Below are 24,930 nucleotides of genomic sequence, written 5' to 3'. Positions count from 1 at the left end.
TCATGACACATTTGTTCAAACTCAGAATATACAACACTAAAAGTGAACTGTAGTGTAAACTATAGACTTTGGGTGATTATGATGTGACAATGTAGGTTTGTCAATTATAAAAACTGTACCACTCTGGTGGGGGACGTTGATAATTAGGTAGGCAGTGAGTGTGGAGGAGCAGAGAATATACAGGAAATTTCAGTACCTTCCCCTCAATTTTGCTTAGATCCTAAAAATGCCCTAAGAAAATAAAATGTTAATAAACATTTTACAAGGAAAAGATAAAATAAAAATATCTAAGGATAGGAAAAAAAAAAAAACAAGTAACAGTGGTAGGAATAATAGGACATGTTTGCATAAAACAGAGCTTTTGTAAAACGAAAGAAAAAATGTAATGAGATTGTAATATGTCAGCACTGTCAAAGCTATGTTTAGGGTACACAACGCAACCTGACTCAAAGTGAATATAATTAACACTGCCATCAGCAACTGAAGGTCTTAATTTCTTAAAATGCAAGACCATGACGATTTCTTTCTGTCACATCAGAATCTAGAACAGAGCTCTTCACACAGGTAGGTGCTATGTAAATGTGTTTTTAATCAATTGGCAGAGGGTGTCTATTGGAATAGGCTGAGAAATTTGCACACAAAGAGTAAGTGACAAACATAGGCAGAAACCCACCAATCCCAAAAGGCAAACTTTTTGTCCTTAATATAAAGAACAAATGTGCTGTACTTTCCAGGATGAATCATTGTGCAGAAATTAGCCTCCAGGTCAATAATGAAATGCTTAAGACATAGTCAGGAACAGAAATTTGGGACGTGAAAGACAATGATATTGTTGTATGTCTATAGGACTCTAAGCACCATTTTATAAACCATTAAAAGCAGTCAGTTTTCCCATGACATATTATAGTCTCATAAAAAGACACAAATGCTAAATTAAGTTTGAATTTGAATTAGCAAAGAATAAGAAAATCAATTTAAGTGTTCCCAGTGCAATCTCAACCCTTGCACTCTTGCTTTGCATCTGTGTATTTCATTAGTATATTTTGTTACATGATCATGTAATATTTATGCAGTAACATAATACGCTCTGTACATCTAAGATGAGAGAAAAAGTGCAGTTCCTTTCCATTATTTTGTGCCCTTTATCTGCTGAACACTCTGTAACATTACCCGGGGTTTGGTGATTATGTAATGAGGGCTCCATTATAATACACACTGCACAGTTGGAGGATTGCTGTGGGAAACTTCACTCTGCAAATCCTGAGTTTTGGAACAATTAAAGCCTTGGTTTTAATGTTACATTCACCTCATTTTTCCCCCAGATATTTTTCTTTTTCCCCCTTAAAACCCATAAGTACTACAGTAGAAGAAATGGAATAAAAATTATAGGAAAAAGTTCCACAGGAGACGAAATAGCAGCTGCTATCTGGTGCATAACAGATGTGTGTTCCACGAACTTTTTTTTTCTTTTGAGTTCTCCTATCCAAGTCCTGGCCAGACCCAAACACTATGCCTCCCTTATGAGATCTGACAACTTTACAGCCCCAGGCTGGATGACTGCAGGCTAGTGTTTTTTCTTGAATTCACTGAAGCCCCAGGGAATAAACTAACAGGTTCAAGAATGATACCCAAAGGTTATTTTCCCCCAGAAAGCTGTGAAGGACTGACATTAAGTTCCCATGTAAGAAATAAAGTTCAAATAGTTTCCAATAAAGGAGTATTAAAGATTCTGTACCTTCGAAGATAGATATTCAGCATTTGGCATCTTTAGCAGATGCCATCCCAGTCCCAGAGAAAGGAGTCACCTGGAGAGGCATGTTGTTACCTCCATCCAGGTAAAAGAGGTCAAACCTGATTAGCCATTCATATTTGTAAAAGTACAACCATACTGAAACTGATAAAGCCACCTGCTTCCTACCACCTGGTCATGGGTCCTGCATTTCTAGGGCTAGCGATTCCTATCAGAAAGTACTAACAGGTGTGAAAAGTAATTCGAAGTTTGGAGGACTGTGACCTTTGTGATTTTATAAATTGAGGCAGAATTGTTTTTAAAAGGTTGAATGATCAAATTAAAATTAAAAATCTTTTTTTTTTCAAAATCATCCATGGAAATTATATATTTTTTTATAAATTTTTGTTTGTTTCAAGAGTTACTTATATCAGCTCTCAGATTTTTTGTCATGGTGCTTGTTTTTAGGGGTCAGATTTGTCTATTCTTAACACATTGTGATCATAATGCACTTGACATGCCCTTAGAGTTCAACAGTTTTGTGTGTGTGTGTGTGTGTGTGTGTGTGTATAAATGAGACCCTTGTCTTTTTAGCTTTCAACTATGTGGCACTAGAGAGCTCAATCAAGCAAAGATGGGTGACAATAACTATAGTTCTGAGACAATATAAGGGTAATTGTTGGAACTCTCTGTTTTACTAGCATGTTCCATATTTTTTCTTCTCTATATGGCCCCAGAGTGCTCAGATTTCCACTCACGGTCATTAATCATTTTTTCTCTTTAAAGCCACTGTCAGATAGAAACTTTTTATTTCCTTAGGGCCTCAACATGCTGAAGTTCTAGATGCTCCACTGAGGGACTTCCTTGTATTTTCATGCATTGTGAAGGGTTTGTTTCCTTCTTGGTTTATTTTTCTGCCTTACTATTGTTTCTGATGATGTGGGTTCATAACACAGCGTGTGACTTTAATATTGTCCACTTTGTCATCAGGGCCACACTCATCACCATTATTACCTTTACTTCAATTCATTTCTCCTCTGACTTCACCTCCAGTAATGAATCCCATCCTGTGCACTTGGTAGTAGTAAGATGAAATCTACAGACTAAATTCAAGATTATTTATTATTTGGTCATGGAATTAATGTATTAATAAAACACAAATGTACATAAAAATCATTACCAAATGCAAAATAGTCCATTGTTTAGTGGTATGTATGTCAATCAATAAACACTAAAAAATATGGCTAATTTGATTGGAAATCACTGGGATAATGCCTATTATTGGCCTCCCAAATAGAGTGGCTTTGAGGTCTGAGTTACTACAATAGCCCAGTTTTATAACACTTTTAGTGAATTAATAAAACAGTTCTACTCTCTGGAAATCTGAAACAAGTTCCTTAGCAGGGGTTAGGGAGATGGGGTTTGAAAACTGAAAACAACATAATTTTCTGCCCTTACATGAAACAATCCTGAAAGCAAAGCATAGAACTCTATCTTGCAAGTCTGAACTGACAACATTCCCAGACCAGGCCCTAAAACCCTGTTTGATATCCTACCCTGACTTTCCCCTTCTAAAACACTACTAAGATTTTATAAAGATGGTATTCTTCCTCATCTAATAAACATGGCTCCCCCTTGATCAACTGGTATTTCCAGTGGACTTTAAGGAGTCAGGAGTATACAAACCTAGAGTTTCCATTCTAATCAACATCTTTTCATTGTTTTGTGCAATACCTGCAGAAGTGCACTCCCCTGAGGCTCCCTGATTCTCTAAGCTGGACCTTCAGGTTTCATGGTGTAGTGATCATCAGATCTGCTTGACATGTAGAAAATCCCAAGATAGACTCCCAGTGGAACCACATTACTTGTTTCCATTCAAAAGAAATTACGAGGGGCTCTTGATCCTCTAAGTTGGGATTGAAGTGGGTCCTCTAAATCAAGTAGGATCTGACCAAAATTGGGTCTAAGCTCTAGTTTCCTTTCATCAGCTCATAAAAATTGTTTATTTTCTCAATGAAGAATAAAGCATTTTATGAATTCTTTAATGATCAATGAGAAAACATTCCCCCCTCTTTATTTTTAACATTTTGGTTTATATTCCTGTCTGTCCTGCTGTTATGATTGCATAAGAGAAAGTCTATAGGGAGAGAAGGTACATTGACCCAGTAAGTCCATCCCCAAGGACTGGAGAGTTTAGAAGCTCATGTAAGACTGGAATCCTTTGGACAAAATTTGCAGTATGCCTGGAGTGTATGTAGTTGATTGTCATAAATTATGTGTTAATAAAGGTGATTTAAAATAAACATTTAAGAACTTTCCTGAGACTTGTCTTTGCATCTCTAGAAATGCTTTATTTAGTTTTGTCTGCCCTGAGCTCCCAGCTGTTGGCAACATATCTTTGGCCAGGTCTAATGACATAAAGTAGGAGCTACCACCTCCTTCTGACTTTTCCATTTATGAGGGTCTCTTTTCATGTATTCACTCTTGTGTATGTCTCTCCAACATAATCCCAGCCAAGACAACCTGAAATTTCAATAACCACTTTGGGAAACTTTTGGCATGATCAAGAATGTTTATTTAAGAAAGGCACTAAAACAAATAAAGAGATTATAGAGAGATTCTCTGACTGATTTGTCTGTCTCAAAGAAAGATTTCTTTGTTTAAAATAGGAAACTCTCCCTGTCTGGTGACCAGACTTCAAAGTTTGATGTACAATTAAAAAGCACACAGCTTGATGAAGTAGCAAATAGTCTGAGTTACTGTTTAAATCAGCTATAATAATTTCCTCTCTCTCTCTCTCTTTTCTGTGTGTGTATATATGTGCACGTGTGTGAAAACGGGTTCTCCCGAACCTCAAGCTTCTCTCCTTGCAGAGAACAAGAACATTTGCCTTTTGTAGTGATAATTTAATATCTATTTGAAACCTTTTCCCTCTCACTTTTTTCTCCTTTCCTCTCCTACTCTTTTTTTTTTCTGTTTCTTACATAAATTTGGAGATTAGTTGATCAAAAAAATAGGTGTTTGGGGGGCTGCCTGGGTGGCTCAATTGGTTAAGCATCTGACTCTTGGTTTCGGCTCAGGTCATGATCTCAGGGTCATGAGATTGAGCCTGGCATGGGGCTCTGTGCTCCGCATGGGGTCTGCTTGGGATTCTCCCTCTCCCTCTCCCTCTGCCCCTCCCCTCACTCTCTCTCTCAAATAATTAAATAATCTTTTAAAACAATATGTGTTTTGTTATTCTGTACATACCCTAGGAACATCTAGCTCAGATAAGGAGTCAAAAATTTCCAAAAACAAAAACAAATAGTTCTAATGTTATTTTTCTCTTGCCAAAACTATAAATCAGAAAAAAAAGTTTATCTGTGAATTGGATAATGGTCTTGTTAGATGAAAAGAAAAGCTAAGCACATAGAGGTTTTGACATGAATTCAGAATCTTAATTTATTTTTCTGATATATAAATACAGAGGTTCATTTCTATTTTTTAAGTTCATGCAATATAAATAGATGATTACTTAGACAAATTAGAGTGATTAATTCTAACTTGACAACAATTTTAGTCTTCTCCATAATATCACTACCAGAAAAACTAATGCAAGCACAGTATTTTAATTAACACATAGTTTGGGTTTCATTTCTCATGTTTTAAACTTTTTAAACTTCCTACATCATTTTTATGAGTTCCTCAAATTATCATTATTTTTATATACCTATATTAAAATGTTTAAGTGAAACTGAATAATAGATATCTTTTTAATATTGTATATTCTTGTGCTATAAAAGGATTTAATGTGTCAACTTAACTCATAATTTCCAGATTTATAGTTAACTTGGAGACCTTAGCCTCATATATAATTATATTTAATAAATTATTTTTTGATAAACACATTCTAAATATGAAATAAGTACTAGAAACACTGGTCACTAAATATTGTTTTAAATAATATTTTTCCTTATTATTATACATGGAATGGGTACTTATGGAGCAGGATGTGTAATTTCCTTTACATCATTAGTTTTTGATGTAGTGTTCCATGATTCATTGTTTGCGTATAACACTCAGTGCTCCATGAAGTACGTGCCCTCTTTAATACCCATCACCGGGCTAACCCCTTCCCCCAACCCCCTCCCTCTAGAACTCTCAGTTTGTTTCTCAGAGTCCATAGTCTCTCATGATTCATCTCCCCCTCTGATTTCCCCCCCTTCATGCTTCCCTTCCTGCTATCTTCTTCTTTTTTTTTTTTTAACATATAATGTATTATTTGTTTCAGAGGTACAGGTCTGTGATTAAACAGTCTTACACAATTCACAGCGCTCACCATAGCACATACCCACATAACATAATAATAAATAAATAAGTTATATTATGCTTATGTTTATTCTGACAGCTTAAAATATGCTCAAGTTGCATAAAATATGTGTTCGTGGGGAAAAAAGTCGCTTAATAATTATTGATGTACTACCTTCTAGTTCTTTCTACTGTTTACACACCAAAAAAAGTTGGCTTCTTTAGTTAAAGGTTGTAATTAATATAAATGGATACAGAAAAACAGGAATATGTACAGAAGATAATAAATATGGTTTATTTGGTTTTTAAAGGAATGGTTCTAGGTTATTGAAATAGTAATGTTAAAATACATACATACTGATTGTGTGCAAGTGATTAATTAATTATATTTAAAGATAAGATTAAAAACTTCAACTTATCATCCCTTTGCATAGATGTATATCTATTTAAACACATACATTAAAAGATATCTTAAGATTAAATCAGAGATTATAAATAATAAAAGAAAACAAATTTAACAGTATACTGTAAATATAAAATTTCCATGACAAGAAAACTTTGTTTATCTGACAAGGACTATATCAGATACTATTAACAATTGACACACAGTAAAATTCTAGAGCATTAGTCCTTAGATTCACATTTCTCAGTTGAAAACACAAACATCTTTTATGAGTCATATTCCAACCAGAGACATTCTTAGGAATCCTCAAAAAGCAGATGACATTTGGGAAGATAAAGCTTCCACTCAAAGCTTGTGTATATAAAGATGACTATAAACAGCTTCCAAGCAAGACCCATAAACAAGAGCCACAGATTGTTATACTTCAATCTGTATGCTTTATTTTTTATTTTCCCAGTGATTTTCTTTCCTCTTAGCTATTATAAGGTTCTAGGTTTTTAACAGACTCTTGTTATCTCTTAACATTGACATTTATAAGATTCTTATCCTTAATATTGCCTTTAGTGTTCTTAGTCACTCTTTGGTATAAATTCAATGCCTGAATAAAATTTGCTTATGATTTGGCAAAAAACATACAATCAAAATGATTATTGGATTTGTGCTCATTTTCCTAGATGTCACCAAGTTTATTTTGATAAGAGTCGCTTGAAAATTAATCTTTTGGTTTCCTCAGTAATTGGATTAAGCCATTAAGCAACTTTTAAAATTAAAAACAATATAGAGGGTTCAAGATGACTGCATAGGAAAATTCTAAACTCCCTCCCACCCATGGACACAATAAATATACAACTACATATGGAATAATTTACTCTGAAAAATCCCAGAAAACTGGATGAACAAAGCTTCTATAACAAAGGACTAAAAGAACAGCATCAATGTGGATAGGAGAGACAGAGACATCATCTCACCAAAAAAAAACCCCACCCCAGGCCTAGCAATACACAATCAGGAGAAATCTCAAAAGCACAGGACTTTTTCCTATGGGAATGAGGGGTTTGCACCGCACATCAGGCACCTCAACCTTTAGATCTTACACAAAGGAGGTGGGACCCCTAATGCTGGGCTTTGAAAACCAATAGGAATTATACCCAGAAAAACCATAGAACTGTAGAGACAGATTGCCTGCCCTCTCTTAAAGGACTTGTGTGCAGACTCACTCTCCCCAGGACTCAGCCAAAAAACACCAATTTGAAAAATGCCTAGACCATATGTGAAGGAGACCCACCTACTAATCTTAAAGTGCCTACTAGAGAGGTAGGAAACTATTGGAACTTTCCGTGATGATGGAGACACTGGTAGGCACCATATCTGTGACTTCATCCTACCTTGCTAAGGTTAGCAACTAATGGGGCCATTTTGGAACTGCCATTATAACCTGCTAGAGTCAGTGCGTGCACCCAGCTGAAAACCCCACCTACCTCTGTAGCAGTCAGACATAGCATCCAGACAGGGTGACAGCCCAGCCTACTTCCATACCCCAGCATAACTGTGTGTTGCAGCCATGCTGGGTGCAACCCAGCCTACTACTGCCTCAGTGTGGCCACATGTCACAGCTGGGCTGAGTGCCCAGCCCCGCCTACCCCCATGCCACAGATGTGGCCCTGCCACAGCAGACAGGTGCATATAACTCACATAGGGCATGCCCCTTAATACCTAGATCTAGTGGTCAGAGGGGATTACACTCTGGGCTCAACTTGAAGACTACTCCTTGAACATTGGGAGAGATAACTGATTTGCCTAATACATAGAACTAAACACAGAGAGTCAGGCAAAATGAGGAGATAAAGGAATATGTTCCAAATGAAAGAATAAGGAAAAACATCAGAAAAAGACATCAGTGAAATAGAGATAAACAATCGACCTGACAAAGAGTTCAAAGTCAAAGTCATACAGATGCTTACTGATCTTGGGAGAAAAATGGATGAACACGGTGAAATCCTTAACAAAGAGATATAAAATATAAGAAAGTTTCAAGCAGAAGCTACAGAGCTGAAGAATACAATAACTAAACTAAAAAAAAAAATACACTAGTGTTGTTCAATAACAGATTGGATAAGCTGAAGATTTGATCAGTAGGCTGGAAGACAAAGTAATAGAACTTACCCAACCAGAGAAGCAAAAAGAAAAGAATTTTAAAAAATGAAAATACTCTAAAGGACCACTAGGACAACATCAAGTGGAATAGCATTTGCATTATAGGTGTCCCAGAAAGAAAAAAGAGAAAAGGCCAGAAAATTTATTTGAAGAAATAATGGCTGAAAACCTCCTTAATCTGGGGAAGAAAATAGACATTCAGGTCAAGGAAACCCAAAGAGATCCAAATAAGATGAACCTAAAGAAATCTTTACCAAGATACATTACAATTAAGATGGTAAAAGTTAAAGATTAAGAGAGAATCTTAAAGAAGCAGGAGAAAAACAACTTATTACACACAAAGGAAACCCCATAACGCTATCAGCAGATTTTCAGCAGAAATTTTGCAGGCCAACAAAGAGTGGCATGAAATATTTAAAGAGCTGAAAGGAAGAAACATCCAACCAAGAATTCTCTACCCCGCAAAGTTATCATTCACAATTGAAATAGTAATTAAGAGTTTTCCAGATAACCAAAAGCAAAAGGAGCTCAACACCACTAAACTGGCCTTACAAGAAATGTTAAAAGGACTTTAAGCTGAAAAGAAATGGCACTAATTAATAGCAAGAAAAAATACAAAAGTAAAAATCTCACTGGAGAAAGTAAATATATAGTAAAGGTAGTGGATTAATCACTTATAAAGCAACTATGAAAGTTAAAGGAGAAAAATAATAAAATTAACTAAAACTTCAGTAACTAGTTAAGGGATACACAGAATAAAAAGATGTAAAATGCAACTTCAAATACATAAAATGTGCTGAGGGGAAGAAAAATGTGGTTTTGGCATGTGTCCAAATATAATTTGTTATCAACTCAAACCAGAATATTATACACATAGGAAATTATATGTGAACCTCATGGTAACCACAAAGCAAAAATTTATGGTAAATACCAAGAGGAAAATGAGAAAGAAATCTAAACATAACACTAAACAAAGCCATAAAACCACAAGGAAAGAAAAAGAAAAGAAAGGAACAGAAACAATGAACAAAATGGCAATAAGTGCATACCTAATATTAATTACTTTAAGTGTAATAGACTAAACACTTCAATCAAAAGACACAGAATGGTTAAAGGGCACCTGGGTGGTTCAGTCAATTAAGTGTCTGACTCTTCATTTCAGGTCAGGTCATGATCTCAGCATCATGAGATCATCCTCTGCATGGGGCTCCACATTCATCATAGAATCTGCTTGAGATTCTCCCCCCTCCTTCTCTGATGTCCCCCCACCTCCTCTCTCTCTCTCTCAAATAAATAAAAAAAATAAAATCTAAAAAAAAAAAAAAAGACATGGAGTATTTGAATGGATAAAAAAACAAGACCCATCTGTATGTTGCCTGTAAGAGACTCATTTCAAAAGTAAGGATATACACACTGAAAGTGAAGGGATAGAGAAAAATATGCCCTGCAAATGGAAACAAAAAGAAAGCTGGTATAGCTTTCCTCATAGATGAAATAAACCTTAAAACAAAGGGTATTATATCATAAGACATACCTTTATAAATATATATGCACTCAACATAGGAGCACTGAGACATATAAAGCAAATATTAATGGACCTCAAGGGAGAAATTGACAGCAATACAATAATAGTAAAAGACTTTAACACCCCATTTATATCAACAGATAGATCATCCAAACAAAAACTTAATAAGAAAACATTGGTCTTAAATGACACATTAGACCAGATGGACTTAATAGATATATGTAGAACATTCCACCCAAAAGAAGAATACACATTCTTCTCAAGTGCACATGGAACATTCTCCAAGATAGATCACATATTAATTCACCAAACAATTCTCAATAAATTCAAGAAGTTTGAAATCATAATCAAGCATCTTCTCCAACCATAATGGTATGAAATGAGAATTCAATTACAGGAAGAAAGCTGGCAAAAAACCCACAAAATATAGAGATTAAATAACATGCTGCTGAATAACCAGTGGGTCATTGAAGAAACCAATAAATAAATAAAAATATACCTACAGACAAGTAAAAACAAAAATATGATATATTAAAATCTTTGGATGCAGCAGAAGTGAATCCAAGAAGGAAGATCATAGTAATATAGGCCTACCTCAAGAAACAGGAAAAATCAAATTTTATACCCAAAGGAGCTAGAAAATGAAGAACAAAAAAAAGCCCAAAGTCAGTAGAAGGAAGGAAATAATGGAAATAATATACATCAGAGAGGTAATAAATGAAATAAAACTTAAAAAGAGAAAAAAAGAAAAAAAGAAACAATGAAACTAAGAGCTGGTTCTTTGAAAAGATTAACAAAAGTGACAAATCATAGCAAGACTAACCAAGAAAAAAAGAGAAAGGATTCTAATGAAGTCAGAAATGAAAGAGGAGATGTTACAACTGACACCACAGAAATACAAAGGATCAGAAGAGATTATTATGAACAATTATATGCAACCGGACAACATAGAAGAAATGGATAAATTCCTAGAAACAAACAACTTTACAAGGCCAAATCACGAAAAAATAGAAAATTTCAATAGACCAATTACTAGTAAGGAGATTGAATCAGTAATCAAAAACCTCTCAACAAACAAAGTGCAGGACCAGATGGCTTCAATGGTAATTTATACCAAACATTCAAAGAAGAGTTTATACTTATATCCTTCTCAAGCTCTTTGAAAATATTGAAGATGAGGGAACACGTCCAAGCTCATTTCATGAAGCCAACATTACCTTGATACCAAAACCAGGCAAGCACACCACAGCATTCAGTTTAAAGATTGAATGCAATCCCTTTCAAAATTCCAATGACCTTTTTCACAGACGTAGAACAAATGATTCTAAAATTTTTATGGAACCACAGAAGATTCCGAATAGCCAAAGCAAACTTGAGAGAAAGAACAAAGCTGGAGGTATCATGCTCCCTGATTTCAAACTACAGTACAAAGCTATAGTAATCAAAACACTATGGCATTAACATAAAAACAGACACACAGATCAATGAAACAGAATTAAGAGCCCAGAATTAAACCCACACTATATGGACAATTAATTTAGGACAAGAACTAAAGAACATACAATGAAGAAAGAATAGTCTTTTCAATAAATGGTGTTGGGAAAACCGGAGAGCCACATGTAAAAAAAAAAAAAAAAAAGAAACTAGACCACTGTCTTACACCACATAAAAAATTAGCTCAAAATGGGTAAAAGACTTAAATGTAAGACCTGAAACCATAAAATTCCTAGAAGAAAACATAGGCAGTAAACTCTTTGACATTGATCTTAGCAATATTTCTGTGGTTCTGATTCCAAAGGCAAGGGAAACAAAAATAAAAATAAGCAAATGGGATTACATCAAACTAAAAAGCTTCTGCACAGAAAAAGAAACTATCATCAAACATAAAGGCAACCTACTGAATGGGAGGTTTTTGCAAATCCTATATCTGACAAGGCATTAATATCCAAATATATAAAGAACTCATAGCTCAACAACAACAACAAACAAACCTAAAAATTGGGCAGAGGATCTGAATTGACATTTTTCCAAAGAAATACAGATGGACAACAGGCTCATGAAAGGATGTTCAACATTACTATTAGTGCAGATCAAAACCACAGTATCATTTCACACTGGTTAGAATGGCTGTTATCAAAAAGATAAGAGATAAGTGTTGGTGAGGATGTGGAAAAAAGAGAATCCTTGTGCACTGTTGGTGGGAATGTAAATTGGTACAGATACAGTGGAAAACAGTAGCTCCAGAAAACTTCCAGAAAAGTAGAAATCTAAAATTCTCTATCATGTCAAACCTAAAAAGAGACATTTCTCAGAAACAAATCCTTATAGAACTTTCATAGGAGCTATATATTCTGCAAAGAGCTAGGATACAGATAGTGTGTATTTGAAAACTAACCCATTTTTACAGACTTTACTCAAAGGCATACCACTTAGGCTGTACCCTAACTTTTCTGGCTGATGATCTCTGTACTACAAATTCATCACCTGGTTTAGGCCGGTAATTGATGAATGGCACCAAATATTATAGTGCTGTTTAAAAATTACATAGAGATATTTTGACTAAAAATATATCATTATGTGGTCTTCTGGTATTAGACTTATGACACAAAAGTTTCTTGCCTATTACCTGGAAATTAAACAAGTATCTGTTATCTTGGTAAACTGACACTTGCCTTAAGTATATACTCTGATATCATCAACTGTCTTTCTGGCCTATTTCCTATCTCCAGAAAAAAAGATCTTGACATAATTTAATTCAAAATAAAAATTGGGGCTTTGAATTAAGTTAAAAACTTTAGCCATAAGAGGAAATTTGAACTGTTTTCTTCTGTCTCAAATTCTCTTTAAACATGGGGAAAATTATACATGCTATCATTTGGAGAATAAAATGTGAACGGGACTATGTCACTAGGGCTATATTGGTTTCCTATTAATTCTGCGACAAATTATCACAAACTCAGTGACTTAAAACAAATTTATCGTCTTACAGTTCTGGAGGCCAGAGGTCCAAATGCATTTCGTGGAGCTAACATCCAGGTACTGGCAGAGTTGAGATCCTTCTGAAGTTGCTAGAGGAAAATTCATCTCGAGTCTTCCAGCTCTAGAGGCTACCTGCGTTCATTGGCTCATGGCCTCCTTCCATTTTCAAAGCCAACAATCTCATCACTCTGACCACTGTTTCCATAGTCACAACTCCTTCTAACTGTCCTCCCTCCTCCTTTCACTTATAAGGCCCTTGTGATTACATTGTGCCCACCTGGATAAACTCTTAATTGTAAGGCCAGCTGAGTAGTATCCTTAATTCCATCTGCAACCTTAGTTCTCTCTTGCCATGTAACAGCACATTCATAGGTTCCAGGAATTGGGAGGTGGATACAGTTGGGGGCCTTTATTCTGTCTCTAACAAAGGTCAACAGGTTCATGAAAATTACACAGTGATAGTTTGAAACAGAGACACTTTAAACTGAGCTCTCCAGACGAACAAGTGCTTTCTGAAGGAAAGCTACATTTATATCCCTATCCATCTTGCAAGTATATTACTAATAAATGTTGGAAACAACAAAATCATGAAGGAAGGTAATTTGGCTAATATCCCTTATATGATTCTACAGACTTTTTGGATTAGGAATGGGATATGTTCTTTTGTTTAATTTGGGAACCCTTAGCTCCTGGCTTAGACATACGTTACAAATAATGATCATAATACTTTCCTTAGTATTTGTGTTGCAGTTTCTCAAATTTGTGATCTCTAGAGACTTAAATGCTGCTATGCATTTGCTATGGCAAAACACTCCAACAAATAATATTCCCACTTAAAAAACAAGAAAATTAGACAAATACAGAGATGGGAACAAATATCATCGGAAGTTCTATACACTACAGAGTGGTGAAGTTCTGGAATGATCATTTTCCAGACGATAATCACCTCTCTTCCAGCTTAAACTGAAGAATGACCAATAAGGAGACAGAACTGAAACCAACTTTGCCCCTGAGTTAAACACTACTTGGATCATCGAGCATAAATTCCTGTCTCATTATTGTGTTACACAATACTGAGAACAAGCAAAGATAACTTAAATGCTTGCTTCAGAAAAACATCTGCTCCTAGAAGATAAACTGTAAACCAATAATAATTGATTACTTCTTATAGCTAACAACTTCTTCATCAAGTTCTTCAAGGGGCACCTGGCTGGCTCAGTCAGTAAAGCATGTGTCTCGGCATCGTGAGTTCAAGCCCCACGTTGGGCCTAGAGCTTACTTAAAAACAAAACTAAACCTAAAAAGTTCTTCAAGATCCTTATTTCTCTGTGCCCAAACCAAAACTAGTATAAATATTGCCTCCTCCCAAAGAGTTTTTTTTTACCTTGAAAGACCTTAAAATGATCCAGCCCACACTCTAAAGGCTAGAAATATTCTTCCCTGACTTTTCTGAGACATTACTAAGAGTCTGTCAAAGTACATTTTTCCTTCTGCTGCTGTAAGTCTAGTAAATATAGCTTTGACATGCAACAGATTTTTTAGGTGGTCATTTGGGGAATTTAGAGTTGATGGGGTCCAAGTCGGAAAACTACCCTCTTAATGGTAACTTCCCTGTCCCTATGCAGAACTATGCAAAAGTTGAAGGGGTAGCCATCGTTGTTACTCTTTACTGAGATCCTTCTTCATCAGTTCAGCTATGAAGTCTGTGTGAGGATCCATTGGGTTGTCATACAAATAAAACCATTGTTAGTCATCCTTGACATGCCAGTGGTTCCAAAGGGAATAAGGTTTCCAAATGGAGAAGATTGAGGGGAAGTTTACATTTGAAATAATATTATCATAATATCTTATAATATATATAAAATCATAATATGGTATCACATTTGATATCATATATTATATCCCACTTATGTATATTAAAATGTATATATAATATTTTAAAATTTAATTTTCTAATTTTGTCAGGTGTCAGAAGAAAGTGATATGATAAATTTTCTTGACTAAATCTAAAATATATACAACTGATGCATACAGATGAATCTAACTCTCAAAGAAGAGCATGACTTTACTAAAATACTTCTCAATATTTTTAGCTCCTATAAAAAAGGATATGTCTAGCTTATCTAATTATGATATTAGAGCATTTTCAGTAGAATGGTAATATCAATGAGACCCATTGTTTTATCAGTTTTTACTGAGAATTTGCGGGTCTATAATTATGAATCATCCAGATATACCATGCACACAATGTCATACTGTCTATTTTCCCTCACATATCATGGTTCTATCATGACTAGTTCTAATTATGATGATTATTGCTCAAGTAATCTAAAATTTTTTCTCTAAAATATAAAATTGGCTTAACTTATTCATGTTGAATAAGTCCCAAATGAATATTCTAACCTAGCACATAACTTGCAGGTTAAGAAAATAACACATGGTTCAAGCTCAGGGTGAACTGTAAAATGTCCATGACCACTTGAGCCAATCATTTTTATATAATTCATAGTCCAACATAGTAAATTAAGTCAAATTCAGGGAAAGAATATAGAAGCAGATCTAAAGATCTGATTTTTTCATGGAAGTTCAAAATTTTCAAGATTTTATTGTTTGAGTGGAACATAAAACAAAAAGCTTAGCTAGGAAAGCAATGTTTATGAGTTAAAACTAAAAGAGCCCTAATCCCAAAGAATATTTTAACAAACAAAATTCTAAATGCTTACCAACTTGATGCTTTCTAGCACGTTATCTTATTTTGCCACTTCACCCACTTGGTAACATTCTAATACGATATCTTGACTCATATTTTAATTTGAGTTTATCACATTGGCTCTTGATAAGCCCTTTCCTTAAGATATACCAAAAATAAATCATCTCACTTCACATTCAGATCATTTTTTTAAGCAAAGTACATTCATGACATAGAGGTTTTAAGTTGAAAACTAAGCTTTTCTATAAAGTCATCCTAGGGTCATTCAATCCCAGAACTGACTTTGATGTAGAACAAAAGTGATGATGGAAAAGCAAATGCACAACATATTTTAAACACTAGAGGGAGTGAAAAAAGGAATTTGAAGGATGAGATGTTTGGAGTTTGCAACAACTACAAGCAGATCTTTCTCATAACTTCAGTCATAATTCAACAATTAAATCTGACAACCCACGACCAACCTTGCTATGCAACATGAATAATGGTGTGCCTCAGATTACTTAGCATTGGATATTTAAGCTATTCAGGAGCCAAGTACTCTGTATTGCCTTGCTGTGTGACTTTGTACAAACCATTCAACCTCTCTGGGCCTCAACCCTCATGTAGTAATTGAAAATAATGCAAAAATAAAGTAGTCATAAATAAATAAATAAATACATCAATAAATCAATAAAGTAGTAACAAAGCTACTTGCTCTATATTTTAAATTAAATTACTAATATTAATTAAAGGAGAAGCTGCTGAATATTTCATGCAATGGTTACATTTTCAGCAGACTAACTACAGGGTAGCTTCACCACATGTCTCTACATCGACTTTATCAAAGCTTTAAATAAATATGTAATGACATTAATAACTATAAGTACATAAAATAATAAATATTTTTTTTCATTTTAATGAGGACCAAAATAGATGATCAAGCTTAGATTGATGAGTTACTTCTTCAAAGAAGCCTTCTCTGACATCCCATCACCTCTTCTTCACATTTGTCTCCAAAAGACTAAAAAAGCTCATCATCACCATGTGCGGTTAAGCAAAGACATGCTATAGAAGGAATTGAATAATTAACAGAACAGTTCTGAGTAAGCAAGAACTGGTTTTAAATCCCCAAACTACCTAAATTCAAATTTTAGTGACCTTGCACTACTTACAAAACTTTTCTTTTCTTTTTTTTTTTTTTTAAGATTTTATTTATTTATTTGACAGAGAGAGAAACAGCGAGAGCAGGAACACAAGCAGGGGGAATGGGAGAGGGAGAAGCAGGCTTCCTGCCGAGCAGGGAGCCCGTTGTGGGACTCGATCCCAGGACCCTGGGATCATGACCTGAGCCGAAGGCAGACGCTTAACGACTGAGCCACCCAGGCGCCCTTACAAAACTTTTCTTAGCCCTTTTATTCTTAAATGGAGCTGATCACTGTCTCAGGAATTCTGTAAGATTTATACATGGCAATGGAGTAAATCTGAAATATTACACCAGTAAAGAGTAGTTATTAATACTTGACAAACAGTGTGGTTTTTAAAAAGTGTGTTAGCCAGAAGATTCACCCCCAAATTCTAAAGGTCTCTTTCAAGATTCTGTGTTTCTAACCTACAATCACACGAATATACTCACATTAATCTAAAATGGATTCTTTCTGAACTCTCCTTGATGTTACCAGAAAGTGGAAAACAGCTACGTTCATAAAGCTATGTAATGGCTGCTAACACACTTAAAACAACTGTCAGATACCAGATGTTGTAAAATAACATAGATTATTAAATTCATTAGAGAGGTGCTCCAATTTTTAAAATGTCTGTCTTAGAATCAATGAAGTAAGTATCCTTAACCATTCATGACTGGTTAGAACTGGGACTCTGGTCCCAATTCTACTTTCCAGAATATTCTTCAACTAGGTCATTAACTTTCCTGCTTGCACACACCCCTTCCCTCTCTTCAAATGTTCTCCTTCCTAATTTAACTCCACCTCCTCCTTAATGTCTTCTCCTCTCCTTCTTTCCTCAGAACACCTGCAATCCTTTATTTGTTCCTATCATGTTGGGACATAATGTATAATGTATATGTTTTGTTTTGTTTTATCCTATACCAGAGTGCAAAGTTTTGAAAGCACAGAAAATCTTGTCCATTTTTGTATCCTAAGTGCTTTACATAGGATAGAAACTTAATATTTATTGTTTAATCAAATAAATGAAACTATAGCAGAATTAGTTACATTTCAATGGATGGTAAGTTGTTTCTAAGAATTTCAAAGATAACCAATTACATGGAGCAAAATGATGTTAACTTACATAATTCTTATTTTAAGTAAAGTAAACACAGAGTCGTTCATTCAATCAAGTAAAATGAAAACCAGAAATATTCTCCACCCCGCTTTTTGACCACTAAAGACGTTGTTTAGTTCAAAAGTCCTTAAACACACCCTTTAGTTTCCTGTTATTGGATACATCACCCTTTAAAGTGAAAAAAAAAAAAAACAGTATTTAATGATCATTATCTTTGCAATAAGGTCCTGAACTATATTGAACAATAATTTTACGAAGTCTCCTGTAATACCATGACATCCTATAAAATACTGCCAAAAACTGAAGGGCCTGAGATTCTACCCTGTTTACAAGTCAATTTGCTCATCTGCCACAGTTTCATGCAGGCTAACATGAGACATGGAATCTGTGAGTCAAAAACAAAGAAAAGTTTATTACCCAAAGCAATATTAGTGGCCAAAGAATTATCATTTTTGTACTACTTCTCCAAAACCTCAATCCCTGTCAGGTGATACAAAGAGGGTCAAATGACACGTGGACACACAGTTGGTGACAGGAAAGAAATCCTAGGTTTAGGGAACCAGATCTTTTCTACTGGACAGCAAGCATCCTTCCGCGTTGCTCTGGAGGGGAAATGCTTTCTGTATCTTCCAGGGCTGTAAACATATCTGTCCTTTGCTCCAGAGAGATACTGTCTCTAACTGCAGAGCCAGTTTGCTATATAAACATCCTTGAAAAGGTCATCTGGAAGAAAGACACAGAGCTGTGCCTTTGCTCAGAAGATGGGCAGAAAAGTGTGACACCTCTGGATAATTATCTCCCTACAAATGCTACTTATTGACTTCCATCAAAGCAGAGGACCAGACTCCAAGATTCACTGCTCTATCATACGTAGAACAGAATCAGTTCTACAATAATGTAACATAGGCATTCTTAAAAAGTGCCATGCTATGCAAAATTATGCAATAAAAATAACAGAGCTTATGGGAAAAAATGGTTTAAGGAGGGCAACACTCAAAAGCTTTGCCAATGACACACTAAAAATAATATAGAAACCTAATAAAAAGAGTAGTGTGGTTTTACACATATGAAATATTTAGCTAAATATAAATACTCCAGTAAATATGACACTTTACCTTGAAAAAACTTGGAAGTTTATTTGTGGAAGTGACTGTTGAGAATTTAGGTTCTAAGTTATTGTGAAGCAATGGAGAGAGCTATGTAAAATCAAATGGAAAATGTAACAACAGATGTACATAGGTGTGACTCATAATACATGCAGTGACTGAGATAGGCAGCAAATGTTTGAGGCGTGTGTGTGTGTGTGTGTGTTGTGTTTTCCTCATGACTCAGCTGAGCTGGGTGCTGTTCTCTGCATTCACCTGGTGTTTCTCATGAAAAAAATCAAACATAAAGGAACAGAACATCTGTGTTATGCTCAAATTATTCCCTAATCCATCAATCTTGTTGGAAAAAAATCGCGTTTTCAAGACAAATGTTATAACTATATGATGATCTAGTCACAAGTGACCCATTGTTCTTATTCATTCATGAAAGCATATTTTTTGTAGAACTCTATCAGCTAACATTCTCATTACCTTAATTTGAATTAATCAATGCCTTTGAACTTGCATTCTTTTTATTGGTTTGTGTTACCAAAATAAAATATAGCTTTCAAAATCTGGAACAATTTAGTAATTTCTTCCTCATCTTTCTTTGCTATAACCCTGTTTCTTTCCCCAGAGTTACCTGAGTGACAGTTTTGTGTTATCCTTCGAAATATTTGTTATAGTTTTATACACATACATAGGTGGTTTTTCTTTTTTCTTTCTCTCTCTTTTTTTATGTCTATGAGATCATTGTGTGCTTATGTTTTTGAGACTCATCTTTTCCATTCTGAGTTTCAATATATTGCATAGGTATTTCTGTTAGGACATCATGCTCATTAACTGTTATCTAATACTCCCTGTTGTGAATGTCAGCAGTTACATCAATCAATTGCTTCTCTATAAACATTCTTGAAAAGGGGGAAAAAAGTATTGGTGCTCACGTCTGAATTTTCTGCAGAATGACTTCCTGGAAATAGCATTAATGGACGAAAGAGTACACAACTTAACATTTTGATAGATATTGATAAATTAAAAATAGAGCACTATCAAATTACACTATTATTGTTTTCTCTGTATCTTTGCCAACACTGGATATTATCCATCTTTTACAATTTTTGTCAATATCATGGCGATTTATTTTCAGTCTGGATTTAATATAGTTTACCCGTGAGAATGAGCATTTTTTTTCATGTTTCTTGGTTATTGCATTTCATCTCTGAATTCTTTATTCATAGTCATTGCTTGCTTTTGGCATTGGATATTTTTTGATATGTTTTTCTAAAATATTTATTTGCAGTTTTTTTAATAGATTATTGTTAACAATCTGTTGTCTCTTAAATTTGGTGCAAATAATTTCTTCTAATACATTTTATATTTTAAATGCGGCATGGTTAACTTCAAAAAAGAAAATTTTATTCCTATAAAATATTCTGAAAATTTTTTCATTGTTTTCTTAATGTATAGAAGAGTCTCTGAACTAATCAGGTGTTAGAAAGTGTATAAATAAAGTAAGTTAGAGGGGGTTGAGCATTAAAAAATACAAAGAAAGAACCAAAGAAAAGGGAGAGAAACAGCAAGCCCAATAAGGTATAAAAATGTCAGTGAGGATCGTGAAAGACACATCAGTCTTATAGTGCTTTTCTCCTAGATGAATCCTGTTAAGAGCATTATGACAAAAGTAAAGCTCCTTTATCTGGGGAAGAGAAAGCCTTCCAGTAAAGAATAACACAGATCTATAAATAATATCAAGATTATTTTTTACGTATGTAAAGAAAATGTAAAGGGAGATGCTATTAGTGGGTTTAATTATAATGTCAATTAAATGGAAAGGTTACATTTGATGGGTTCAGTAATATTGCATGTGAAGAGCTTTTTATAAAAATTTCTAATGTCTTAGAATTAGTGCCACCCCAAGGTCATATTCCATTTCCTGGGTGACCAAACCAAAGCTCTGAAGCAGGGTGGTGGAATAAAAGCACCAGAGCTCTCTGGACTCATAATACGAAAGGAGATCAAGATAAAAACAAATAATACACAGGCTCTGTCTGAAACATATTCGTAGAAAGGATAAAAGGCAAATATTTTCTACTTTGTTTCATAACTTTAAAATATTCAAATACATTTATAATCGTTGGTAACAGTTCTTTATGTAAGTAAATAATACATTTTGAGAACTATTTAAAAATTTTTTCCCAATATGATCACCTGCATTTGCAAGGTCAGTGTAAAAAAGAGGCCAAATTGTGACAATTCAATGGTATCTGCCTTCTCAGATTAAGTGAAAAGAAATGCACAATCCACAAGGGGCTGAAATATGTGGGGGTGTGATTATAAGACTACTGTCCCCCGAGAACCTGGTAGAAATAAGATATGTATCTCTTGAGGCCATTCCAAAGATGAGAGAAATTTAGTGAATACAAACAGATAGACACGTTGCCCACATTTCTCAGCTCTAAACATTATGTTGAGCATAGCTGGGTTCCATTATTGCAGTTAGGCTGGAGGGCAGTGATCTGGACCGGCTTTGTTCTCCCCAGTAAGAACTGATGCATTTCAAGTCGCTAATCAGCATTGTCTGTGCTTTTGCTCAGCTAATCTTCTGGCAATGTGCGATGAACAATCTGCCTATTGACTGTCTCAGCGGTTGCCAGTCCCTCCGCCCTCACCCCATGTTGATCCTCATCTAGTTTCTGCTGGCTGCTCTTTTTTCCTATAAAAGAAGGGGGTATAAAAAGCCGGCCATTCTCTTCCCCTCCCCCAAGATACAATTCTCACTCTCCTAGCGAGTTCTCTGCTCCCCTCCTCTAGGTGATTCCTTCTGGAATTTGAAAAATGCTGCCTAATTCTTAGCATGTACTTGAATCATTACTGAGTTTCAGGCCACCTTGAGCTCCCTCTCAAACAAGAGTTTTTGCTGTATTTCACACTGTGTGTGTGTGTGTGTGTGTGTGTAGAACTAATTTATAAAAAATATGGACATTTTGGTAACATATATCATCACTTCATCCAGAAAATACATGTGATTAACACTTTGTATTAGGAGATAGAGCAGGCAGGAAGATATTGACCTTTGTATTACTGAGATAAAAATACACATTTGCCAGTGGATCTCTTTATAACACAGGCCTAAGAAGGGAATATGGAAAATCTCTGGATTTCCTATCTTAAAACTTTTTATCATTTGCACTCTTGCAGAAATAAAACAAAACACGAATTTTGCCAAGACTAAGCATGAATTTACTTTTAACAGAAGGTGTAGGAGAAGCTGTACTATAAAAAGTACTTAATAATAATTTTTAAAGCTACTAGCCCAACACAAAATATTATTGCCGGATACTACGTAATTTGAATTTACCTGTTCATATAAAGCTGCTCACACTCAGTCTCAGGCAAATTGTCTTCATTTGCTAAGAGCAAAGTTAGAAAGGAAACCAGATAATTACCTATGTTTTTACTCAGCCTCATCTTCTTTCTCCCCACATATAACTATAACCACATATAACTCAACCACATATAACCAGTTCTATATACATAACTACTGCATATAACTACCTATAAACCCAAAATAGAGAAAATAAAATTCTGTCCAGGCAGAAGAACACATACCACAAAGAATTATTTGCAATCCTTGGACCACAATCTTCTCCCCTTCTTTCCTCTTTTTGTTTCTCCAGAGGACATAAACACACAAATATCACCGTTGAAACTGAAAGACTCAAAAGAAAAATATACTTCCCCTACTTATAATAGCAGGATCTTAGAATAGTCATTGCTTAAACCCTCAAGATCTCTGGGCATAGCTGATTCTTACATATAAGCTCAAAATCTTTAGAGATTGATTCTAGACCATCTGTGCTTTTGCCCTGTGGGGATTCAGACAAACTAAAAATTGCCCGCGGATCTAGTAAATGTATCAGAGTCCCTTTACCAGGCAGGTTACTCATCTAGGATTGTGCCATAGTTACTCCAAATTTTCTGCTTAGTCTAGGAATCTAGGCCTCTCCTGTGGCATGTAGTAAAGTTACATAAATTTTAAGGACTCAATGAAAGAAGCAGCTGGAAATCAACAGATTGCTGATACAGTGGTTAGGCCCCCGTGCTCCCACTGTGCTTTGCCTATCTCTTTGTAATAGCACTTAGTTATATTGTATTGTAATTTTTCTATAGCTGAATCTATCTTCTGGTAGACTTAGATCACTGAAGGGCAACTTAAAGGTGGTCTTCATTTCTCTTACCTCAAATTTGTGCAATGAGGCAAATTATAAATATATGTGAAAATACATAAATAAATAAAAGTTGTCTTTCCCAAGATCCTAGTACAACACCTGCTGTATATTTGGCAGACAATCAGCTCATTTGATTACAAGAGCTAATTTGTGAATTAATATAGAGGAAGGAAGGAGGCTCAGATCTTCTGATTTAAAACTCATTTGAATTCAAACCTTCCACTGTCTGTAGTTGTCTTTCCAGCCACTACCTCTTTTCCTTATTTTCCTGCCAAACATCTTGCAAGAAATGTCGGCATTTAGTGCCTCCAAGCAGAAGTGTCCAAGACAACTGAAAGTCTTAACAATTCATAGGTTCCAAAGGGGAAACTAAGAGATTGAAAATCATGAAGTAATGATACTTTAAAAAAACTGAGCAGAATTAGAGAACATAAAACCAGCTACAGAAGGGTCAAGTTTCCCAAAATCCTCATGAAGATATTCATTGCATTTTCTTATTTTATTCTTATTTTATTTTAACAACCAGTAACAGTATCTCCTCCTAGTTATGATTTTTAAACTGTTATGCATTCTCTGGAGAAAATACTTTTGAGGACTCATTGTCTAGTCATCTTGGTACACGGTATGACTCATTTGAAAAACTTTTCACCTTCTGAATCTTTATCAGAGCTTTCAAAATAAATTCAATTGTTTTGTACCACTTAAAAGACTTAGCTCCAGAAAAGTGGAGTAATCTAGAGCACAGTTACTCAAAGACTCAGCACTCTGGGAAAGTTTTCTACCTGGTAGGTGGGTTTGTTGAGTTTCAAACGAGGGGACCTTGGGCAACTCACCCTAATTTTCTCATTTAATGAGGTTTTGTTATTGTTCCTGTTTAAGGGACCTCTACTATGAAAGTATTGAGGCTACCAAAATCAATACCTTGTTGCAAGGGTGGATCAAGTTCTTCACTCAGATTGGTAGACAACATTTAAGGGAAGGGAAGATTCCACTTCAACAGCATGGCTTCAAAGAAGACTATAAGTAATAGAAAATAGTGTTACAATGATAGAAAATTTCAGACCTACCACCCTGTAGCTTTTCCTATTTATGTTTCACAAGGTTGTCAGTGTGCTACTCTTCAGATTGTTTTTAGCATTGAATTAGAAATCTTGAAGAGTAACATAGAGCCAAATTCCCTAATTTGTTCTGTTTGAGAATAGATCAAGAGCCTAGTCATACACATATAAAATCCTGCCAAGACCTAAAGGAAGGGTCCCATAAACTTACTCTCCAAACACATGCTCTTTTAGATATCAAAGCTCTAATTTTAGTGTTTTATAAATGGTTAGGAAGCTTTTAAGTGACTTCCTTTTATTATCATAAACAATTCTGCTAATGTATGAATGGAGGAGTAAAAAAATAAATAAATAAACACAATACCCCAGATCGAAGGGGCAGATGATGAAGATAGAACATCCACACAACAATCACTATTTCCCCCCCAAAAAATCTTGAGAAATGCTACATCTGAGAGGAAAACACAGATATGATTATAAGTAGGCGAAGT

At 35.0% G+C, this 24,930-nt stretch overlaps 1 long non-coding RNA gene across 1 annotated transcript; it reads right to left on the bottom strand.

Annotated features, from left to right (window-relative positions):
• Positions 1-21,508: 21,508 nt before the first annotated feature.
• Positions 21,509-22,853, bottom strand: LOC145722873 (uncharacterized). The gene is made up of 3 exons (XR_014147450.1): positions 22,762-22,853; positions 22,511-22,562; positions 21,509-21,865 (listed from the first exon to the last, which is right to left on the bottom strand). It is a non-coding gene; the product is annotated as an uncharacterized LOC145722873 (long non-coding RNA).
• Positions 22,854-24,930: the final 2,077 nt, after the last annotated feature.

This window comes from Leptonychotes weddellii, chromosome 8 (assembly GCF_054177405.1).
Source record: "Leptonychotes weddellii isolate Sample4059 chromosome 8, ASM5417740v2, whole genome shotgun sequence".
Taxonomy (NCBI): Eukaryota; Metazoa; Chordata; class Mammalia; order Carnivora; family Phocidae; genus Leptonychotes; species Leptonychotes weddellii.
The sequence above is the reverse complement of the archived record's forward strand: the minus strand, read 5'-3'. Positions and strand labels throughout refer to the sequence as shown.